The 24339-nt window shown below is 40.7% G+C and overlaps 1 protein-coding gene and 1 long non-coding RNA gene across 2 annotated transcripts in view; both read right to left on the bottom strand.

Moving 5' to 3' along the window:
• Window positions 1-24339, bottom strand: part of SAMD5 (sterile alpha motif domain containing 5) — a 440768-nt gene that overhangs the window by 213086 nt on the left and 203343 nt on the right. The gene's annotated exons all lie outside the window — the stretch shown is intronic.
• The window catches only part of LOC129144337 (uncharacterized), a 115466-nt gene that overhangs the window by 28912 nt on the left and 62215 nt on the right, over window positions 1-24339 (bottom strand). The gene's annotated exons all lie outside the window — the stretch shown is intronic.

Here is a 24339-nt window from a genome sequence, read left to right as displayed (position 1 = left end):
CTGGAGCGTAAAAAGAGGAAATGAAGTTTAATTAAGTGTTGCCCGGTGAAATCATAGTGAAAAAGCACGGTGAAGGGGGAACTGAAAACTCACCCTTCCCGAGGATGGGAGGGACATGCTGTCAATTATAAAAAAACTTGATGAAAAAAATACATTACTATATATGTATGTATTGTATAACACATATGTAACATATAATACACTATAATGTACATAATATACATAATATGCATGTACATAATATACATGCATTGCAAAGTTAACCCAATCATAAATCAATCTCCTCATTTTCATTTGTACTGAAATGTTGATTTATCTTTGTTTTTCAATAACACTACTATAATCATAAAGAAGTCAAAACCCAAATAAGGCTGGTATGTATTCTGTAGTTAATATGAATAAATATAAATACCTCCAAACACATCTAGTATTTATCTGTTAGCAATATTAAATCAACGAGTTTAAGAACAAGCCCCAGATTAAAATTGGCATCTTCAAGGGAAATCATGGCCCCTTGAAGAATGAAAACTAAGTCACAGAAGAGAAATCCAGTTTTGAGACTAAATGCTAAGATACATGCTTAAAGATTCATTTTTGAATATAATATACTTAGGTTTTCCTTGGTCAAAATATCAAAATTTCAGCCTATCTGAAATGGCCTTGTGAACATCATCCCCAATGCCCAAGCCCATCAGAACATGCTCTCAAGAAAGTCTATGTAAATAGTTGGTACATGTATATAGTAATCTCTTGCTTCCCTGTGCCCATCTAAGTCCATATGTTCACTCTCCTGAGTTACACTGCACTTAGTAGCTGTTCAATGAATGTAGTCTGTGTAAATTATCTGTATAAGTTATATATAATTGTACAAATTATCATTATGGAAAGCAAGACTTTTCTCGATTTATGATATTTCAAACATTAAATATCAAATTAGGGAGAAAGTTTTGACAGTATTTTAAAGAAAAGAATTAAAGGATGTAAAATGGCTATGCTTTCTTGAGAACTTATTATCATTATACTACTAATTACAGCAAACACTTCACACATAACACATACTATGTGGCAGGCATCGTTCTTTGTACCTTACATTATCAACTCGCTTAGTCTGTGCAACAACACTGAATGAGATTGATAATACTACTATCTTCACTTTACTGATGAGGAAACAGAGACACACAAACATTGCATAATCTGCCTGATGTCACACTGCTAGCAGGCGGCACAGCCTAGATTTGGAGACAGCCAACCTGCCTCCAGTCTCTTAACTGTGCCAAGTATTATGGTAGGACCTTAATACACATGATCTCATGAATCCTCACAGCTACCCACCTAGACATATAATATTAGTCACATTTTACAGATGAGAAAGGAGCCTTTAAAATGATGCTCAAGGTTGCACTGAGAAAGAGCAGGTTTTGAAGCTAGGATTTGAAGCCAAGCCTGTCTAAATCCAGAGTTGACACACTTTCCAATTAATTGTAGTACTCCTTGAACATATGAAAACAAATAAGGAAGTTTCAAACTTGAAAAACACGTCAACTATCTGATTTTTCTAAAACATACATCAAGTCTACAATGGTGACTCTGGATTTACAGATAAGTGCCTGTCTTAAAATCCCAGTGAAACTCCCTCCTTGAATGGAAAAGAATAGACGGATAACTGCCTGTCTTAAAATCCCAGTGAAACTCCCTCCTTGAATGGAAAAGAATAGACTGATGTAAAAAAAAAAATAGTAAAATAGATGACACGATCTCTGAAACTTTAAAAACTTCATACTATTCCTTAAATTTTGATTAAATCAGAGATATATCAATCAATTACATTTAGCACATTTAGTTCCTATTCAGAAATCTCACCATCTCCACCCTTGATTACAGATCCTTTCCCTCTCTCTCTTGAAGCTGAGAGGTCACAGTTTCAATTCATTAGTAATACTTAGGGCTTTTAGATGAGTTCTCAGACTACCATAGTTCTATTACAGTGAGCAGTAATAGGAATCAGGCATCTCTTCACACACAAAAAAGTCATTTCCGATAACAATCAAAGCCACAACAAAAAACCCTCTTCTAACATCCTATGCCATTATAATAGCTGCCTTTGACAACTAAATACCAAGTAATCAAAACAAATGTTAATTAGCACCCATCATTTACCATTCATAGAGATAGGCCATCATCCATTAATTATCAGACCAATAACAGAGTATTGATCACAATTTGTCAACTTGCAAATAACTGAAACCAGTAAAAGAAGAAAAGAATCTTTCAATAAACAACAGGCTTTCATTTCATAAACACTTAACCAGCTCTTTTATTGTACATTACTCCTCTCATCAATAAATGCTTTTCATATAATTGTCTGTCTCTTGATTGTGCTGGCTTTTTAAAACAAAAATTATGTGGTTTAGTGAGAAGATATGAGGCACATATATCATTTTGGCAGCCAATATCAAGTCATGATGGAATTAAGAGTCAATACCTTGCAGAAGTCATAAAATTAGCGCTTCCAGCCTAGGTGCCTTACCTTAAAATACCATTAGTTCACTTGCAGTTCTCATCCATTTAAAAAACATTTACTGAGTATCTATGTGTGCCTTTTAAATACGGATTTAATTATCCAGATATTTGATTTGTGTTCTAAATCTTTTTTTTTTTTTTTTTTTTTTAGATGGAGTCTCGCTCTGCCGCCCAGGCTGGAGTGCAGTGGCACGATCTCGGCTGACTGCAAGCTCTGCCTCCCGGGTTCACGCCATTCTCCTGCCTCAGCCTCCCGAGTAGCTGGGACTACAGGCACCCAGCACGCCCGGATTATTTTTTGTATTTTTAGTAGAGACGGGGTTTCACTGTGTTAGTCAGGATGGTCTCAATCTTCTGACCTCGTGATCCACCCGCCTCGGTCTCCCAGAGTGCTGGGATTACAGGCGTGAGCCACCACGCCCGGCCTGGGTCTCTAAATCTTAATAGTGAATGCAAGGATACATAAAGCAGACATCTTCACAGAAAGAGGCAAAAACACACTATCTGCTTTGTCTTAGATCCCTGAGTCAATGTAAAGTCAGTTTTCAATCTAAAGAAAAAACAACAGACTTTACAGGAATCTGAAACACAGACCTTAAAATATGATCCTTCCTCACTAATCATTTCTTCCAGAACCTTCATAATGATTTTACAAAGAAATGCAACACATAAAAACTAACACCACTTAAGGGATGGAATTATGACCAAATCCACTCTTACATAAATAAGCTATCATGATGCTTAATAGAGTTCTCCAATTATCCCAACATAAACATTTTATGTCATAAGGAAAAACTTATGTTATAGGGAAAAATAACAAAAGTTTTAGTTGTGAATATGAGTTAAGATAAAATGGAAAGGCCTAATTTTTCCTTATTTCGGATCCTGTCCATTTTGGACAGAGAAAACAGGACAGGATTAGTTCCAATTTTGAGGAACTGGAAATTGACTCAACTCATAGTTAACACTGTCCGAGGGAATGGCGCTTTTCCAGCTGCAGGGACAGGCCAAGTGTTTTAACTCTGCAAAAATCTCAGCTTTTAAAGCTTAAAACTGGCTTTAAAACAGCTTTTCTGTGATAACCATATGTGCCCATTTTCTGCCTGAAGAATTTCCATAATTTTAAATCCTAGAAAACATGAATCATAGCGGGGATTCAGATATAACATTTAGTATAGCAATTCTTGGATAAGGGAGGAGAGAATAAAGTAATTATAATGGTTATCAAAGTTCTACCTGGAGAATTGGATGGCTAAATGGATTACCCCTTGACTTTTCACCCCTGAGACTACAGTTGGATTCAAGTCCTGACGGGAGTGACTAAAAAATCATTCTGACCACTGATGTGAGAAAGGCCTGAAGTGAAATTAGAATGGTGGTCTCAGTCCAGTTGTTTCAATGCCGTTATTTCCAAATCCCCAAACCACAGCAAACCTGTACTCCGTGCAGAAAACGCACACAAAACCCACACTTCCAGGAAAGAAAAGGGTAAAAGAACCAAAAACTGCTATTAATAAACTATAAATCACACAAATACACTACCCAAGTAAAATCCTGTTACTAAACAAACATTACATTGGAAAAAAGAAGAAACCTGGCTGTTTAATCCTTGGCATCCCTTCAAACTTGATGCTGTTCAATTATTAATGCTTTTGTTATGACCTACTTTATGCTAATCCAGGAAAAAGGTAAACTTCCTCAGGTATTTAAACAAAAATATTGTCATTTTCAAGTGAATTCGCTTCAAGTATAAATGAAATAAAAGCTAGAAATGTCAAAATGTAGGCAGCCTGATAGACCTAACTAGGAATGAAATGGAATCAGTTGACACCCAACGAAATACACAAAAGCTTCCAGTAGTGCTCAGTCCCTTCTTAAATGAAGGAGTTAACAGACCTAGCATGTTTCAAGAAAAACAACCTGTTAAATTACAATTTACAACCAGTTCTGTGTATCATTTAGAGTGAATAATTCATTTGTGCCTTAAATTTTTTCTGTGTCTGATTTAAAACACTGCTTCTAACAACAGGTGCTTATCCCTGTAAATTACTCTTCTGATTCTGTTGGATAATGGCTGATTACAAGCACAGGAGAAGAGAAAGATGTTGGGGTGTTTATGTCAGAGCCAGCTATCCTCTAACAAGATTCCAAAAACAAATACCCTTGAAAAAATAGTATTACACCAGGGAAAACAAGACCCATGCCATCAAAAATAAATCTGAAACTCAGCCAAATAACATCACATTCATTTTTCATAGTGGGTTACATGCAATGTTCCTGCCTCATCATTTCTAGCTGTATGAGCAGGCCAAGCTCTCACCTTGACATAATTCTTGTGTTTCCCATAGACTTACGTAAGAATTCAAGCTTTATATAAAGCAACAGCAATTAAACCAATAACTCCTATTTTCTGCAGATTATATTACTGGCTTCCCTATTTCAACTTCCATATTTGATTTAATTAAATTACAGAATTATTAGCAAACCTAAAACACTAAATCATAGCAGTAATATAGGAGAGAAATTGCAAAACTAGTTGGCATGCCCTGTATATGAGGAAGATTTTCAAGTATTACTCCTTTCAAGACGCTTGATTAGGAGGCTATGATTGCAATCACTAATTCTTTTCTCAAGGGTCACGCAATTGTTCAGAAGGCCTAGAAATTGTAATGACAAAGCAAAATGAGGGATGCTGGCTGGCTGGCTGATGGTCCTTTTTCTGAAATCCAATCCTCTTTTAAAGTACACTGCATCCCAGTAATTGCTTTTCATCAGTCCTCCATTTAATAGTAATATTTTATGATTTTGCATTTTCATTGAAAACTCCCATTAGTCCACAAATCATTTAGTTGTGTGAGTTTTCCAGTCATCAGAAGTCTTGTTTTCTACTTCCAAACCTCAGAATTTCTACAATTTTAGAAATAGTGTAGTCAATCTGTTTCCTTGGCAGCCACATGTTTACTTATAAGTGCACAGGTCTTGCCTCTTAACATGCTGCTGACACAATTCCTCACCTTTGACAGACCTTTGCTCCACAAATACAGAAAGTGAATGAATGACAAGCCACTCTAAATTCTGTTGGTTGCTTTACTATTGGAGCTAAAAAGTGATGACTAAAAGAATGGAAGGAAGGAAGGAAAGGAGGGAGGGAGGGAGGGAGGGTTGCATTTAGGATTTTTTTTTTTTTTTTGTAGTGGCCAGAGAGAAAAGAGAGGGTAAACTGTTAACAGTAATTTTAAACGTAGATTATTCACTGGGAAACTAAATAATGGAGAGTTTAGGGAGACAGAGGGTACAGAGTACAGAGAATATACAATAAAGGAAATAGATTTTCAAAGTTTATGGCTGTGCATTGTTTTCCATAGCTATTAAAGAAAATTAAGTCAGTTTTTTCCATCACAGCAGCCCATGAGCATTCCTCTCTGAGTTAACAGGTTATAAAGAATACAGAAGCATTTCTATATATATTAACCTTCCGAGACTTTCTCTGCATTCTATGTTCTTCTGACTGACCTATGTTTCAGCCCTGGATATGGGCTATGCTGTTATGCAGCATCACTCACCTGTGACACTGTCATCATAAAAACATCACTTTAAACCTAAACTTCAAATGGGGAGATGGTGGAGCTTGGGCACTGGTGTGAAATGTCTGGGCTCGGACCTGGTTCCATTGCTTGTCAGCTGTTTGATGGAGAACAAATCACTTGTCCTTTCTTGTGTCTCAGTTTCATCATCTATAAAATGGGAATAATAATAACATCTCCCTCATAAGGTGATGGTGAAGACTGAAAGAGTTACTTAAGTGCTCAGAAGAGCCATGCCTGCTACTTAGTACAGGCTCAATATTTACCTATTATTGTCATTGTTACTATCCCTCTAAACAGACAATTTTTGCTCCTCTCATATTCTCGAGTCTACTCTGACCAGGCTTCCAACACCACCTCCATTAAAACTGCTCTTATCAGTCACCAGTGGTCCACACACTGCCAGCACCAATGGTCAACTCAGAGTTCTCATTTATGTGCCAAAACACAGAACACTGTAGTCACTCCCCTTCCTTAAAACTCCTGGTTGTCTCTGCTTTCTCCTTTCTCTGTCCCCTCTTTTTGGTTCTCTCCCATCTAACATTGGAATGTCTTAGGGCTCAGTTCTTGGACCCTGTCTATTGTCTATATATGCTTATCCTAGGTAATCTCATCTCATGGCTTTAAATATCATCAACATGCCCACATCTCCTAGATTGTTCTTCCGAAGTCCAAAGTTAGACATCCCAAATGCAAGCTACCCCAAACTGAACTCCTGATAATCTTCCCCAAACCTGCTCCTCTGGAAATGGCATCCTTTGTCCTTGCAGTTTTAGGACAAAAACCTTGGGGTATCTTGATTTCTCCTATTTGGCTCAACCTTCAAAAATATCCAGAATCCAAGCACTTACAGCTTATCTTACTGGACCAAGCCTCTTCTGTTTGTTGTTGAGGTTATTGTAGGCACCCCCATACTGTTCTCCCCACTTTTATCCTTGTCCCTCTTTAGTCTGTGTTTAGTCCCTCAACACATCAGTCAAAGTGATCCCGTTAATGTAAGTCAGGGAATTTCATATCTTTGCTCAAAATCTTCTGATGTCTTCCAATTTCAACAAGAGTGAAAGCCAAAGGCATGCCCCCAAGGCTCTTTCCCAAAATCATCATCTTTCTCTCCCTCTCTTTCACTCTGCTGTAGCCCTACCCATTTCCTTTTCTTTTTTTCTTTTCTTTTCTTTTCTTTTTTTTTTTTTTTTGAGACAGAGTCACCCAGGCTGGAGTACAATGGCATGATCTTGGCTCACTGCAACATCCACCTCCTGGGTTCAAGCAATTCTCCTGCCTCAGCCTCCCGAGTAGCTGGGATTACAGGCACACGCCATCACACCTGGCTAATTTCTGTATTTTTAGTAGAGACAGGGTTTCACCATGTTGGCCAGGTGGGTCTTGAACTCCTGACCTCAGGTGATCCACCCGCCTCAGCCTCCCAAAGTGCTGGGATTACAGGCATGAGCCGCCACGCCCAGCCTCCTTGCTGTTTCTTGAACACATCAGGCACATCACCTCTCAGAACCTTTGCCACTGCCTAAAATGTTCTCCCAGCTTTCCACATGGTTCATAATTTCACTTCCTTTAGATCTTTACTCACATTCGCCTTCTCTTTGAGTCCTCCCTTGGCGGCTCCATCTAAAATCATAGCCCTTTCTTGTCACTGCTTTCTTCTTTTCCTACTTTTCATTCCTTAGCACCTATTACCACCTAAAATACATCATATTTTGTTTATTCTTTGTTTCTTGTCCAGATTTCGAGATTCATAAAGAGAGAAATTTTGCCTGTTTTGTTCATCATTGAATCTCCAGCACCTGTAACAATTCCTGGCATACAGTGGGCAGCCAATGAATGTGTTGGAAATAAATAAATTCCTCCATTGGGGCACTTTTTAATATTTTGCAAGGTCAATCTTGTCTTAGACAGTAGTGAAAATAGTTAAGGGAAACACTGGCTTTTGTTACGGGCTGAATTGTGTCACCTCGAAATTCATATGTTGAGTCCTAGCCCCAAATGTGACTTTATTTGGAAATGGGACCTTTAAGGAGGTAATTAACGCTAAGTGAGGTCCTATGGGTGGGGCCCTAATCCAATATGACTGGTGTCCTTATAAGAAGAGGAAAAGACACAAGGAATGTTTGCACACAGAGCAAAGGCCACGTGAGGACCCAGCAAGAGGGCTGCCGTCAGCAAGCCAAGGACAAAGGCCTCAGGAGAAACCAACCCTGCTGGCACCATGATCTCTGACTTCCCACCTCCAGAACTGTGAACAAATAAACTTCTGTGTTTTAGTCCACCCAGTTTGTAGCATATTGTTATTGCAACCCAGCAGAAGAATACAGCCTTGCACAATCATTTTCTTAAAGAACACTTTTATCATATTTATTTCAAAATTAAATAGATACAGAAGCCACACAGAACAACTGCATAAAGAGTTTATTATAAAGCTAATACTTTGTAACCATCATGCAGAAAAATAGAACTTTTGCTACAATCCTGACTTTTACAGAAATCACTTCCTTGTGTTTTAGAGTTTTATATAGAAAAACTCCTGGACACTTCAGTTTAGACTGGCCTATTTTTTAAAATTTGATGTGTTAAGTCTCCTTGTATCTACAACTCCCTCTATTGCTTTCTTTTCTTTCGTTTGTCTATTGAAGAACCTGGGTCATTTGTCCTGTAGAGTGTTCCCCAGGTTGCACACTCAGCCTGCGGTTCTATGTTCCTCTGAATTTTCTGCAAATTGGCAATGGGATCCAGAGGCTTGATCAGACTCAGGTCCAATCCCTTTGGCCAGAACGTAGGTTTTTGCTGTGCTTCATTCCTCAGGAGACAAATGATAACTGGTTTGTTTGTTTGTTTGTTTCTTCTTTGAGAGGGAGTCTTGTTCTGTCACCCAGGCTGGAGTGCAGTGGTGTGATCTCAGCTCACCGAAACCTCCACCTACTAGGCTCAAGCAATTCTCGTGCCTCAGCCTCCTGAAGAGCTGGGATTACACGCATGCAAGACCGTGTCTGGCTGATTTTTTGTAGAGACAGGATTTCACCATATTGGCCAGGCTGGTCTCAAACTCCTGACCTCAAGCAATTTGCCCACCTCGTTCTCCCAAAGTGCTGGGATTACAGGTGTGAGCCGCTGGGCCCAGCCTGGTTATCTCTGTTTTTGTGATGTTAGTTAGCACTCTGGATACTCAGTACTAGATCTACTAACTCATCAGAATTACAAAACAGTGATACTAAAATTTTATCATTTAATTTTCATTTACTGATTGGAATACTTTCATAAAGAGGCAATCACCCTCCTCTACTAGGTGATTACCCCTGGTGCAGTCTGTACAGAAAAGGTAAGAGAAATGCTAGATTCTGTACTTCTATTTACCCAGTTTTCAAAATAATGCACTGATTCCCTATTATACGTTGAATGTGGTCAATTAGTTTGTTATTTAATCATTGACTACTCTGGGACAAAAAGGTAGTATCATTTTAAGTTTATTGCTGTCTGATGCTTTTAGGCACCCAACATACATGACTCCCGTCATTAGCTGAAGTAACCAACAGAGGATAATTGTTGTTTTCACCTTGGGACTCTGGTGGGTCTTCAGCAGACCAATCTGGGAAAAAAAAAAAAAAAAAGCCAGATGCCTAAGTCTCTAGTGGCCTGTTGTTGAAAATCATCCAGGAAGAAATGACTTTCTCTACTGAGATTCTAAAGATACACCAGGAAACCATGTTTACTCTCCACATTCATTGACTAATAACTTATTGAGTGCCTCCCTTGTGCTGAACCCTGAAAAAAACGAAGAATAAGGCAATACAATTGCTCCTAGGAACCTACAAATTTAGTGGGAAAACACTACCAGACAATTAGCTTCAATGCCATGTGGTAAGGGCTATGACCCAGGTACATTCAAAACATTATACAGGCAACTAGAAAGGGCACCCTTCTTAGAGCATATAGGGATATAAGAAAGACTCCTTGGAGGAGGAAATGTTGCTGCTCCTGGCTTTGAGGAATGCATAGGAGTTTGTCAAGCAAATTGGGCCAGCAAAGGCATTCTGGACAGAGGGAACAGTTTGTGCAACTGCATGATCTGTTCAGGAAATGGAAATGATTCCCTGTGGTTGGAACACAGTATGTGTAAGGGCAAGTGGAGAGAAATAAAACTTAATTGGTAGGCAGGGGACAGGTTATGGGGGACACAGGATACTCCATTAAGGACTTTGTATTTGGGCCTGAAAGTTAAAAGGCTTTCAGCAAGGGCATGACATGATCCATTCTGAATTTTAGAAATGCTAGTTTTTAGTTATGTCAAGGAAAGTCTGCAGAGAGGTGAGGCTGGAATTATGGAGGCCAACTGAGAGGCTACTAGCAAAGTCTAAGTGAAAGGAAATGACAGAAGAAGTAAGGCAGATCTGAAAATTAATTATAAATATGAAATAATAGCATGGAGCTGTTATACAGCGATTGTAACAAGCCAGGTGCTGCCGTAAGCTCTCTGCCCACCTCTTTCTTGGAATCCTTATGATGACTTTATGTCACATGTACTGCTATTATCCCATTTTATAGGTGAAGGTTCTTGGGAAGGAGAGGTTAGGTCATGCACCAAAGATAAAGCTCTAGCCACAGTAGAGTGAACATTCAAATCCAGAGTATTGAGCCACAAAGTCCTTGCTCTTAACCCCCACACCCTATAAAAGTAGGAGATGACTAAAGTCAAACAACAGCTTTGCAAAATGTGAGGGCCGGGGCCTGGGCCTGGACCTGGACCTGGGCCTGGGCCTGGGCCCCAGGCAGGCCTGGCATACAGACTGCCTCTGAAACCTCATCTGAAATGGAGCATGACTTGATCTTCCTGGGTCTCCGTATAAGCAACTATAAAATCTTTACAAGTCTGAAAACTGCTTTTTTGCAGGATTATCATAAGGAATAAAATAATATACGTAAATTGCATGTACAATGTCTGGTGCAAAGAAAGCATTTATTATTACTGTGGTTATTCAAAAATATTCCCTATATTCTCCATGTAAGTGATATTTACCAAGGCAAGAAAAAATGGATGCAGAAGTAAGGAGGAACGGGGGTGGGTGGTAGTTAGGGGACAGAAGATAATTTCAGATAATTTTCCATTTGTGAACAGCCTCATTGAAGCAGAAACCAAATTCTCTTTTATTTCTTGCAGTTTCTAGCAATAGTAGTTTCTCAAATATGTGTTGTAGGGTTGTAAATTTAACTCATAATGCCATACTAATATTCAGAGGAAAAGAAGTAATTTCGTTATTTTATCTACAGCTAATCTGTTTGCCTCACAAGCTCTGCTCAATGGGTTAATGGTGGAAAACATTTTATATTCCTATCCAGTTTAAAGCTTAGTCTGATCCAACAGTGTTAATAACCCCTTCAGGTAATGCTGAATCTCCTTTTTAAAAAATAGTAATCTCAGTCTCTCCCATCATTTCTCCTTTTGTCCTGCCACTCTTTTTTCTCTTCCTAAAATAGTATCCAGATGTATGCCTCAAGTCAGGATAAACTCACTTCAACATAATATTCCCAGGAAGCAGGCAATGAGACAACAGCCACTTCAATATTCTATAAAGTTCTCCTTTTAAAGACAGGTAAGGCTGGGGGCAGTGGCTCATGCCTGTAATCCCAGAACTTTGGGAGGCCAAGGCAGGTGGATCACCTGAGGTCAGGAGTTCGAGACCAGCCTGGCCAACATGGTGAAATCCTGTTTCTACTAAAAATACAAAAATTAGCTGGGCATGGTGGTGGGCACCTGTAATCCCAGCTACTTGGGAGGCTGAGGCAGGAGAATCGCTTGAACCCAGGAAGCAGAGGTTGCAGCGAGCTGAGATTGAGCCACTGTACTATAACCTGGGTGACAGAGCTAGACTCGGTCTCAAAAAAAAAAAAAAAAGCCAGGTCAGTCCAGGCCCTGCTGAGGCTAGTCCACCCCCACAAGATTTGTGGATGAATTCACTCCTCCTCCGCTGCCTGCTTGGTCCATGTCTACTTTGTGTGTTGGGATAACAACCATCAATCAGCTAGTCTGCATTGGGCCTTCAAGGCCAGACAAGAAGTAAAGATCTCCCCCAACTGATTAAAAACGTACTCCTTATTAAAGTTCAGATGATACGGATATTATATATTGCAAAAGCTGCATTTGAAAGTATATCAAACCTAGTTATATGAAATTTGTCATAAAAACTTGGAAATCATTTATGTATGAGACAAAGAAGAATAAAACCTCGGGATGGAAAATAAATAGAAAGGGATCAAGTTTATGCCTATCAACAAAAAATATGACTGGTTTTGAAGGTTCTGACACTAGTTGTAGATGCAACAAAATCTGCAATAAACTCATACATTAGCTAGTTTTTTTTTGTTTTTTTGAGGCAGAGCTACCTGCATGTTTGTCTGAAATTAGCAGTAAACTTTAAATCACCAAACTCTTAGGTTTGGGTATGACATTTATAGGATATGAGAAGTCTTTAAGAAACACTTTATTTCTAAGTCAATATCTTGCTTGGTAGTTTCATCTTTTGAAGATGAAAATCGATTTTTTTTCAACACTGCAAATAGGCTGTTCCCTTCCCCCATCTCCATCATGAGCCAGAAACACCAGCAGGACAATATGCAAAGCCCCGTGAGCAGCCTCACGGCTCACTACTCCAGCAGGATCTCCACAGGGGGCCAGGATAAGGTGACTTTTTCAGTTGCACATTTTAAAAGAATTTTCTTCTTTTTAATATTGGCAAGAAAGATAGTTCAATAGTACTTCTGTCATAAGCTGTCATAGTTATTTTATCTGAATTTTTGTTTCAGGCAACAAGTAAAAAGAATCAGCTCAGATTTGCCTTAAAAATGACCCAATATGTTTATTTGTGACAGGTTAATTTCTTAGGATGACTGAAGGATTAAAAATAATTGGATAAAGCTTAAAATTTGCTGCCATTTAATTTCTGAGCTCTAAAAAAATAAAGTTAAGCCAAGAGAATAAAAAGTATTTTTCTAGCCAGGTGTGGTGGCAGGCGCCTGTAGTCCCAGCTACTTGGGAGGCTGAGGGAGGAGAATCGCTTGAACCGTTGAGGAGGAGGTTGCAGTGAGCCGAGATTGTGCCACTGCACTCCAGCCTGGGTGACAGAGTGAGACTCTGTCTCAAAAAATATATATTTTTTTTTCATGTACAATTTTACTCTCATTAGAAGAACTGATGAGAAATGTTAAAGAAAAATGTTGAATTATTTCCCTGCAATGTGATTGTGGATTTTTTGCATGAGGATAAATGTGGCTCAATACAATTGAAGAAGTATCTCCTATACCCCAGCCTTCTGCTGGGCCCTGGGGCAGTTAGTGATTATACTTAAGGAGTTCCACTTCCACTTGATATGTAGAAAGCCACAAAAGAATATTACTCTCACCTTAACCATAAAAAGAGGCAGATAACCTACAAAATTATACATTTTCTGGAGTCCATCAGAGAGCCAAAGTCCCAAGGCAACCAAGTGAGTTGAATTCCAAAGACAGCAGTTCCCTCCAAGGAAAGATGGGCTACATAAACTGTTCTGCTGTTGGCAGGATATGGGGAAATGTGGTAATAAGAAAGTGGCTTATGTTTTATGAATTCTTAAAGACTGAGTGTGTGTTAGCATCACAATTAAAAAAAATCAGGAGCCCCAGACATGAGGAGGATTCACACACACCTGCAACTCTCTACTGCATGATTATGAACAAGATTGAGGGCCAGGGAGAAGTCTGGGGGCAATAGCACAACCATGCAGGAGGTAACTGGCTGCCACTTGAGGCAATGCAACAGCTCCTCCTCTTCCCCAGATGCTTCTTGTATGTGAAGAAAAAGCCTTAAGCTGCTAGGGGAAGGGTAGGCAATCCTCCCGTTCCATGGCAGAGCCAAAGATCCAATGATTTTGGGGGAAGAATAAAAGCAAAATTCCTGTCATGTGTGGAGGGGTGTAGGAAATGCTCATGGACCTAAAATCCTGCACTGATACCAAAAAGACATCTGCTACTCCAAGACCACAAAACTCCTACCTGAGTTTTGGCTACCATGGTAAAGAGAAGGGGAAAAAGGAACAGAAATGGTGAGAAAGCCTTACCCTCAAGGTCCAGGCTCACAGGACCTTCCTGAGACTGAGGATGGATCATGAGAACTGAGGAACTCCTCACTCCACTGGCCCTAACATGGGCTGAGTACTTAGTAACAAGTGAAGGCAATCTATTGCTGGAAGAAGTTACCCTTCTTCCAGCAATAGATTGCCTTCACTTGCAGTGTGCAAGGGCTGCTGAAATATAAGGATGGAGTAGAAACACTAGGAAATAGCCTTCAGCATCCCAGACCCACACTGAGCACAAGGTAAGAGTAGCCCACTGCTGGAAGAATTTGAAGTCCAAGAAACACAAAGATTAATTATAATAACAAAACCCAGGCCCAACATAACTACAGACTAGACTGAGTCAACCACCTACAATAATGGCCTCACAGAACAAGAAGTGTGTTCATTTCTAGGTGTTAATACTATTGAGTGCAGTCTCTTCTGTTTGTTATTTTATACACAGTGTCTGACATGCAATAAAAAATAACAAGGCACATAAAAAAAGCAAGAAAAAATATGACTAAACAAGCCTTTGTCTTCATTAAGTTCCTGCTTAGGGGAGAGGCCTATTAGCCAATAACTAAAATGGACTATAATAAAGAGCTGTATTAGGAATATTTCAAAGTGTATTAGAAATATTACATATATAGGGAAATGAACAATCATTTCTGCCTAGGGAGAGGGGCCAGGGAAAGCAAATAAGAGATGTTAAATGAGAGTTTTCTATGAGGACAACTGGAAAAAGCATTTCAGTAGAGGAAATTGCTTGTGCAAAGTGTGGATGGATGACGAGGGCATAAAATATTGGCAAATACATGCTTAGGCCAATACAGCCTTAGGGGAAAAAACAGTTCTCTCAATTGTTTGGTGCTTTTTTCATGGTGTCTGTGAATGCGCATCTATATACTATGCTAATTATTCTTTGGGAAAAAAAAAACACAAATCGACTATATACTGGAATGAAGTGACCCCACTTACCTCTTGCATATCATTGAGCTCATTCATAAGCTGGTATTGGCAAGGTTGGGTTTTCTTAATACTGTGATTGCTGTCATTTAATTAAAAAGACACTCTTAAATGAAAATACCTGTAATAATTGAAGCTTACTGGGTATCCCAAGACACAATGTTGTAAAAATAGGCATATTGGCATAAATTTTCTGCATTTCTCTATTCACAGGAAATAATACCAAGCATATTTTTTTCTTTCTTTTATTAAAAAGTTGAATGAAGAGAACTATATGACTTGTAACACTTCTCATTAATCATAATTAGTTTCTGTATTGGAACATCATAAACATGCATATATGTTTTTTAATGGGATATAAAAATTATAACTTTATGGAAATAACCCAAAACAACATTAAACTATGAAAGCTTTGGATATAAACTATATTGAGGAAATGGTGCAACTGTATAAAACTTTCAACACAATTGGCTTAAATTGATTTTCATTATGAAATTTAAAGTCTTAGCAATGGCAACAAAAGCCAAACTTGACAAATGGGATCTAATTAAACTAAAGAGCTTCTGCACAGCAAAAGAAACTACCATCAGAGTGAACAGGCAACCTACAAAATGGGAGAAAATTTTCGCAACCTACTTATCTGACAAAGGGCTAATATCCAGAATCTACAATGAACTCCAACAAATTTACAAGAAAAAAACAAACAACCCCATCAAAAAGTGGGCAAAGGATATGAACAGACACTTCTCAAAAGAACACATTTATGCAGTCAAAAAACACATGAAAAAATGCTCACCATCACTGGCCATCAGAGAAATGCAAATTAAAACCACAATGAGATACCATCTCACACCAGTTAGAATGGCAATCATTAAAAAGTCAGGAAACAACAGGTGCTGGAGAGGATGTGGAGAAATAGGAACACTTTTACACTGTTGGTGGGACTGTAAACTAGTTCAACCATTGTGGAAGTCAGTGTGGCGATTCCTCAGGGATCTACAACTAGAAATACCATTTGACCCAGCCATCCCATTATTGGGTATATACCTAAAGGACTATAAATCATGCTGCTATAAAGACACATGCACACGTATGTTTATTGCGGCATTATTCACAATAGCAAAGACTTGGAACCAACCCAAATGTCCAACAATGATAGACTGGATTAAGAAAATGTGGCACATATACACCATGGAATACTATGCAGCCATAAAAAATGATGAGTTCATGTCCTTTGTAGGGACATGGATGAAATTGGAAATCATCATTCTCAGTAAACTATCACAAGAACAAAAAACCAAACGCCGCATATTCTCACTCATAGGTGGGAATTGAACAATGAGAACACATGGACACAGCAAGGGGAACATCACACTCTGGGGCCTGTTGTGGGGTGGGGGGAGGGGGGAGGGATAGCATTGGGAGATATACCTAATGCTAGATGACGAGTTAGTGGGTGCAGCGCACCAGCATGGCACATGTATACATATGTAACTAACCTGCACATTGTGCACATGTACCCTAAAACTGAAAGTATAATAATAAAAAATAATAATAAAATAAAATAAAATATAGACTTTTTAAAAAAAGAAATTTAAAGTCTTATATACAGTCAGTGTAGATTATATTTATAGGCTGCCACTGAGAAGTTCAGGAAGCTGCAAAAACACTATATAATCAATCTTTACTCCTCTCCTCATTTTTTCTGTGAGAAAGTTCTCCTTTGGTATCGTTTCTACACAAGGTAGAATAGAATATGTGGGTTCTACTGGAGCTGGGGGAGACCGTGAAAGGTTTTTTTTTTTTTTGAGACGGAGTCTTGCTCTCTCACCCAGGCTGGAGTGCAGTGGCGCTATCTCGGCTCACTGCAAGCTCCGCCTCCTGGGTTCCCGCCATTCTCCTGCCTCAGCCTCCCGAGTAGCTGGGACTACAGGCGCCCGCCATCGCGCCTGCCTAATTTTTTGTATTTTTTCAGTAGAGACGGGGTTTCACCATGTTAGCCAGGATGGTCTCGATCTCCTGACCTCGTGATCCGCCCGCCCTGGCCTCCCAAAGTGCTGGGATTACAGGCGTGGAGACCATGGAAGGTTTAAATCTCCATTGGTGTCACTGATCCTCTTTCCTCCTCTTACCTAGATAGGGAGGGACGAGACACTGCAGACACTGTACGTGCCTGGTGTTTATACAGTCATTGCAATTCTGCATTCTTTTATCTAGACCTGTGAAAGACTACATGGGATAAAACACAGCCAGAGCAATGAAGACTATAAGCACATCCATGTTTCTCAGATAGGCAGGTGTGCCCCAGAGGGTGTGCAAGAGTGTCAAGAGTTCAGGCATTAGGGATAAGCATGGAGCATCTTCCCGGATTATTCATTTCTCTCAAACTTTCTGTAGAAAACATTATTTTTTTGGTAATTAAACACAGTTATATGAAGGATTAGAATGCAAATTAGCATTAGAATAGTTTCAAGCTAAAACAATATTTTTTAGGTTTTTTAGCAAAAAATCTGTCTTCACCTTTGTCCCAAGATAATTTCCCAGATCCTCCCAGTTTTTCTGCTTATGCTCTCCCACGATTTACTGAGTATATTTGTACCTCTAATGAGACGTACCATAGTGGATATTGTATGAAATTCTGATACTTGCTGAGGTAAGTTAATATGTGAAGTGTAGAAATCTGGAGGGATAGGAGTAGCCAATAGGAGGCAGTTCAGTGATAGTCATGATATACTTCCTCAAGAGATCACAAGGGTTAAGAAGTGGGCTCAGCAGACAGAGTTACCAGGAACTACTCATCAAAGGAGATGATGAGGCTAGAATGTCTGCTGCGCCTTTGGTTTCTCTTGAGCCTAAGAGCCATAGGCCCTCAACAGAATGAATCAGATATCCCTTTCTCAATTTTCTAGGCTCAGCACCCCCATCTTTAAGATGGGCACTCCAGGGAAAAGCCCTAAACCCAGTTAAAACAGTAGCAAGAAAAAAAAGAAGTACTCATAAAATCTGCTTAAGCTACCTTGGAGCTCAGATATTCTGGTACCTGTTTCCTTGCTCTGGGTCCTGATGTGACTTTTTCCAGAGAAGTCAGCTTTCTGACTCTCTAGAATAGCTCTGGGAGCATCCCTTTGACATCACAGCACTGACTGCTCACTCCAACTGATACGTGAAGCTGACACTCAGCAGCGTGGGATCCACCACAGCATCTGCTGAGCAGCAAAAGTCATTGGTATCTGGCTGGTTGTTTCCACAAGAGAATTTACATTGTTAAAAGAGACACTTCTGGCTCCATAAACTGTCTCCCTCCCTGTTTTTATAACAATTGTTTCTACTAAGCTCACTAAAATTGCTCTGTTTTTTAAGAGCTAACTGCCCTCTAGATGACTTTGGTGTTGCAACATATGAAAGACAAAGACACAGAGGTCAGAATTAGAGAGACGCCACACTTACTATCATCTTTCCTTTGTAAATGAACAGACCTCTCAAGTGTCCTCTGCATTATAGGTAACGAATGATCAGTCCTTTTTTTGTAATTAAAAGAACAGAAAGCCCAGGCACGGTGGCTCATGCCTGTAATCCCAGCACTTTGGGAGGCTGAGGCAGGCGGATCACCAGAGGTCAGGAGTTCGAGACCAGCCTGACCAACATGGTGAAACCTCATCTCTACTAAAAATACAAAAATTAGCCAGGGGTGGTGGCACATGCCTGTAGTCTCAGCTACTCGGGAGGCTGAGGCGTGAGAATCACTTGAACCTGGGAGGGGGAGGCTGCAGTGAGCCAAGATTGTGCCACTGTACTTTAGCCTCAGCAACAGAGCAAGACTCTGCTTCCAAAAAAAAAAAAAAAAAAAAAACGAGAAAGAGCCACTTCCAACAACATTACATAAAGGCCACAATGTCCAGCACCAATGCCACTCCAAAACCTGGTTAAACCATCAATTCCTTGAAGTTTCTATATATCTTTGGGTTTACTTTGCTTAACCCAATAGAGCTCTATTCTTTTTCTACTTCAGTAAATTGTGGAAAATTTTAAACCTTGAAATAAAAATTCATGAGGTGGTAAAGATAAATAACCACTCATTCTGCTAAGGACACACTTCGGCAGCTTTCCTGTTCTTCCTCCTAACTTTCTTCCCTCTAGTTCAGCAGACTAGAAAACCATGGAAAGAATTCCTTCTACTGTAAAGGAGCCTTTGGAGACATCCGCATTCTCCACGTGCAATGTGTGATTTAGGCGGTTTTTCCATGCACACTCGGTGGGGGATGTGCACCAGTCACTGCATCTGCTCCTCAATGCTCAGCTTAGTGGACAATAAATAAACCACTCTTCAGAAAATTACCTCTTCCAATGTACTAAACGATACCCTGGTGCCCTGTAAGAGCTGATTTCCATCACTGTAAAAATTAATTCACCTCATATAGTACACAGTCTACTTCTTGAAAGTAATTTTGTTATAGGATCAGAGCCAATACTTTTCAAAAAGGGGAAATTTCTCTTGTGAATGACACCACAAATGGAAATCTTGAAGCAAGAACATTTTTTGCTTTTACTCCAGATACTACTTAGAAAATCCCAGTTTTAATTTCATATCTTCCAACATTCTACGAAAAGGAAACAATGTGAATATCTTGTTGGTGGCATATCAGAAGGCAGTTTTTTTGTTTTGTTTTGTTTTGTGTTTTTGAGACAGAGTTTTGCTCTGTCACCCAGGCTGGAGTGCAGTGGTGCAATCTCGGCTCACTGCATCACTGCAAACTCCACCTCCCAGGTTCAAGTAATTCTTCCTGCCTCAGCCTCCCAAGTAGCTGGGACTACAGGTGCCCACCACCTGTAGTTTTTGTATTTTTTAGTAGAAACAGGGTTTCGCCATGTTGGCCAAGCTGGTCTTGCGGAAGACAGTTTTAAAATTCATTGCAGATAATTTTATTTTTCATGTACAAACCAGCATAGATGGAAGGTGAAGGAGAATGGACACGCGGGGTCCTTCCCTTGTTCTGACAGAGTGATTCCTGAGCAAAAATATCTGGAAAACCATTGAGCCAGTTAGAAAGGCAGATAACCTGAGACTTGGGCAGAGTCCGTCCATTCCTCACTGCACTGCCTAATAGCCACTTCACCTTAGTGTCAGAGAAGAGCTTAGCTGGATTTTACGGATCCGTGAAAAATCAGAACTGTCCAACTAGGAGAGGATACAATCTAGGAAATGAATATGCCCCCTGGAGTCTCATGAACACCAGTAGAAAAGACCAGTTGTCCATTTTGGAAAGAAATTAAACAACACATACATTTCAAGCTCTGAAAGGGATATTCATTCACTCATTCATTCTTTAATTCACCAACAGTTGTTGAGCATCTACTTTAGCCTAGGTACTGTATAGGCTATGAGGACATAGAGGTGAGTGAGACAGAGACATTTAGCAAGCTGGATCATGCAAAACCTTCAGATGAAAAATTTGGATTTTAGCTAAGTGCAGTGGAAGTCACTGGAGGTTTTAGACAAAGGAGTAATGTGATATGGTTTACATTTTAAATTATGGAGAGATGTATGGAGAATAGGCTGGAAGGAGTGAGGTGGAGCTGAGTAAGAACGTGTCATAAGTCAATCAGTTCAGCTGTACGAAGAGACATCGTAGTCACAGGTGGTGTCAAGATTCAAGTAAAGTTTAATGGGAAGAGATAATTTCCCCTTTTTCCTTGAAAACTCAGAACTTGACTTTCTCTTTCTTCCTCCTTTCCTCTCTTCTGCCTATTTTCAAAATAGAAGTATCTTTAGTTTAATGCAATAAAAGCTGCAAAAATGTGCCAGCAATGGCAGCAGTGACCCATCTAGAGTGGCTGCTGCCATGATGCTGGCTGCACTGTGGGAGGTGTAGCTGGGGCTGGGTGCTCCACAGAGCCGACAGGAGCCAGGAACAGGTGGAAGCCCCACCTCCTTATGAGTTGGCAGGGCAGGAGCTTCACATTCCCTGGGTGCAGCTGTGGCTGCCCAGCCGTGTCTGCAGACCTGGGCGTCCCTGTGCTCTTGGGGGCCAGGAACAGGCAGGAGTCCCGCCTTCCCAGGCACAGCTGCAGTTGCCAAGCCACAGCTGTGGACCCAGGCATCTCTGCACTCTCAGGGGCCTGGAAAGGAACCCCTACCCTTGCAGGCTCAGAAGTGTCTGCTCCCACTGCCTGGCCTCTCCCTGCTCCTAGCACCCACTCTGATCTCGGAGCAAGGTTGGGGCTGAGCCAGGCACTGTTGCAGCCCAGCCAGATGTGTGCACACCCAGAGCAGCACTGATGCACCAGTCCCTTGCCACTTCAGCCCCCTCTGGACTTTGGGGGGTGACGAGCACAGGAAGGAGGCCGAGGTGGTGCTAAGGGCAACCCATGCTGGCCTGCAGGCACCCTTTGATAGGAACAGCATAGGTGCCATGAATAGCGGCAGGAGGCAGACAGGCTCCTGGGAGTGGAAGGGGGCAGGTCCTTGATGAAGCTCTGCTTCAAGCCCTGGAAAGCCTGAAAGCCTAAGGGGAGGGATGCCAGTCCCATGGACCAGAGTGGGAACTTATGGTGCTTTTTCCAGGCCTACTTATGGCCACCCATGGACCAATCAGCACGTACTTCTTCCCCTCTGAAGCCAATAAAAGCCCTGAACTCAGCCAGACTCCAGGAGAGGAGGAGAGATGGATGACCAGCTGTGGAGAGGAGCTACCCACTCCAGGGTCTCCTCTGCTGAAAGCTGGACATTCATCAGGACACCCCACCTGCAGAAAGGACCTATCCACTGTGGGTCTCCTCTGAGCTGTTCTGTTGCTCAGTAAAGCTCCTCATCATCTTACTCACTCTCCACTTATCCACATACTTCATTCTTCCTGGACGCAGGACAAGAACTTGGGACCTGCCAAATGGCAGGGCTAAAAGAGCTGTAACACAAATAGGGCTGAAACATGCCCCTTACTCGCCTCAATGTGGGTGACAAGAAGGAGAGGGGAGAAGAGCTGCAGCCCTTTGGGGAACCCAGACCTAGGAGCTCCCTGAACAAGGCAGCTCCTGTGACAACCTCTCTAGGGCTCTGTGGTTCCTGGCATCTCCAAGCTTCCGGGCACCACCACATTCCCCAGTGCCAGCTGTGGAAGCTGCTTGCAGTACACCTGGTCCAACCTCAGCCTCAGAGGGAGCCGGCACCCATGCTGGTGCCTGGAGCTGCCTGCCCTGCTGCATCCACCAGTGTGCCTGGCTGTGCACAGTGTTTGGAGCCCATGCTCACTCTCAAACTCCTCACTGCTCTGCGCCTGGCTCACTCTTGGCGGGCATGAGATTTGGGCCAATAGCACGAGCTGAGAGAAGCCTGCCAAGCCAAGAGGGTGGAACAAGCCCAGCAGGCCTGAGTAAAAACTTGGGCAAAGGCACCACTAGCCACAGAACTTTCCAGCTAGAAAAGAAACACCCTAAAGATCCCGTGACACCACTGCAGGAAAGAGTGTAAAACTCTACCCTTTCCTGTAACCTCATGCCAAGAAGATAACCATCATTTACAGTTTCATGTATATATGCCCATATTTTCCCTATGAACATGTAAGCAAATATATGTATTAATAATAGTGATTTGGTAAACAATCATCAGGATTAATAACTAAATTTGAAATGGCTAAGTAATGACCCACAATACAAAAATAATTCAGAAATGGATGGATAAGGAGGAAAACATTCGCAGATTGCGTTACTCAAAGTATGGCCCCAAGACCACCTAAGTCATTCGTTTTTTTGGCATTCCTACTCAGTGTCCAAGAATAGAGTCCAGGAATCTGTATTATAACAAGCTGTCCAGATGATTCCAATGCACACTAAATTTGAGAATCACTGATTCAAAGTATATAATTTTTGTCTTAATTAAACAGTGAATAACAATTACACATAGACAAAACCAAAACACCTTTAACTTATCTTTCAATCATAAGAAAATTGGATTATCTTTTCCTAACCATTTAGTCTCTAATATATGTTTAGAAACAGAAAAGCAATTGTCCCCCTCCCCTCTTCCAGGTAGAAGGACCTCAATATATAAGTCAACACTATGCTCATCACTCACTCCTCCATAGAAGGAGGAGAAACTTAACTGACTGACAACTGTGGAGAAGAAGCAGGACGTGCTTCTCCAGCCCCTTCTGAAACTCTCTTTGGGATGCATTCCCACAGAATGCATGATTTTCTTCCAATTTCTGCCAGGCCATAGACTTAAGAGATACAGCTCATGACTAAGTCAGAAAGTCTATTTGGAAGCCCAGTGTTGCCAGCCAGGCAGTTCACATCCTCCAGTTTACTCTTCAGTAATAAAAAAGCAGACCAAAATACCTACCTCTGTCTGACTTCCGTATCTGTCAATTGGCTCCTAGTGAGGTGGGAGGGGGCCTACTTAGTATCTTCACTGAACTTCACTCAACACAATCTCAGTGGGCCAAGGTGCCCCATTATTTTCATAACCATTTAATATAAACTTTATGTTCTTTTAGTGCTGTTTTATTTTACTGTTAAGTGGAGTCAGTTAATTCCACAAATGCACAGAAGTAAAAATACAGACCTGTTTTGAGAAGAAGTTCTAAAAACACATCTCAATACATATTTCTTCATAATGTATAGGAAGGGAGGGATGAGGAAGGGACAAGAGGAGAGGAAAGAACAGAAGAGGAAGGAGATGAAAGGGGAGGCAAGGGAAGAGTAAGGGAGGAGAGAAGAGGGGAAAACTAACTACAGCTTACCCTTGTCTCACCCTTTTCTTTGTCATACATACTACTTTTGCTTGGAAAGATAAAGAAATAGCATTGAATTTGGGTGACAGTTCTGTTCAGCTTCTACCCCATACTCTGTGTACGAGTCACCAAATATTATATCACCCTTGGGCCCTAGTTTCCCCCAAACACTCTTGGATAGACACTATGATCTCTTCTACCATTTAACTTTTTCCTGCTCCTACAGCTTATGCATGAGATTTCATGATACAGGGTCATTCCCTTTCCAGATGATGTTGGCTGACCCAGCTCTGCTGCCGCTTGCTTGCAATTCTCAGGCAGAATTTACCAAGAATGCAACATCCTAAGATAATGAGGCGGTATCCAGAACAACCCAGGTTATGTCCTCATTCTTCTTAGAACAAGATGTAGATGTTTTACAGCACTCGACTCAGCAAACCAAGTGGAACC

Source organism: Pan troglodytes, chromosome 5 (assembly GCF_028858775.2).
Source record: "Pan troglodytes isolate AG18354 chromosome 5, NHGRI_mPanTro3-v2.0_pri, whole genome shotgun sequence".
NCBI lineage: Eukaryota > Metazoa > Chordata > Mammalia > Primates > Hominidae > Pan > Pan troglodytes.
This window is presented reverse-complemented; position numbering and strand designations above follow the sequence as displayed.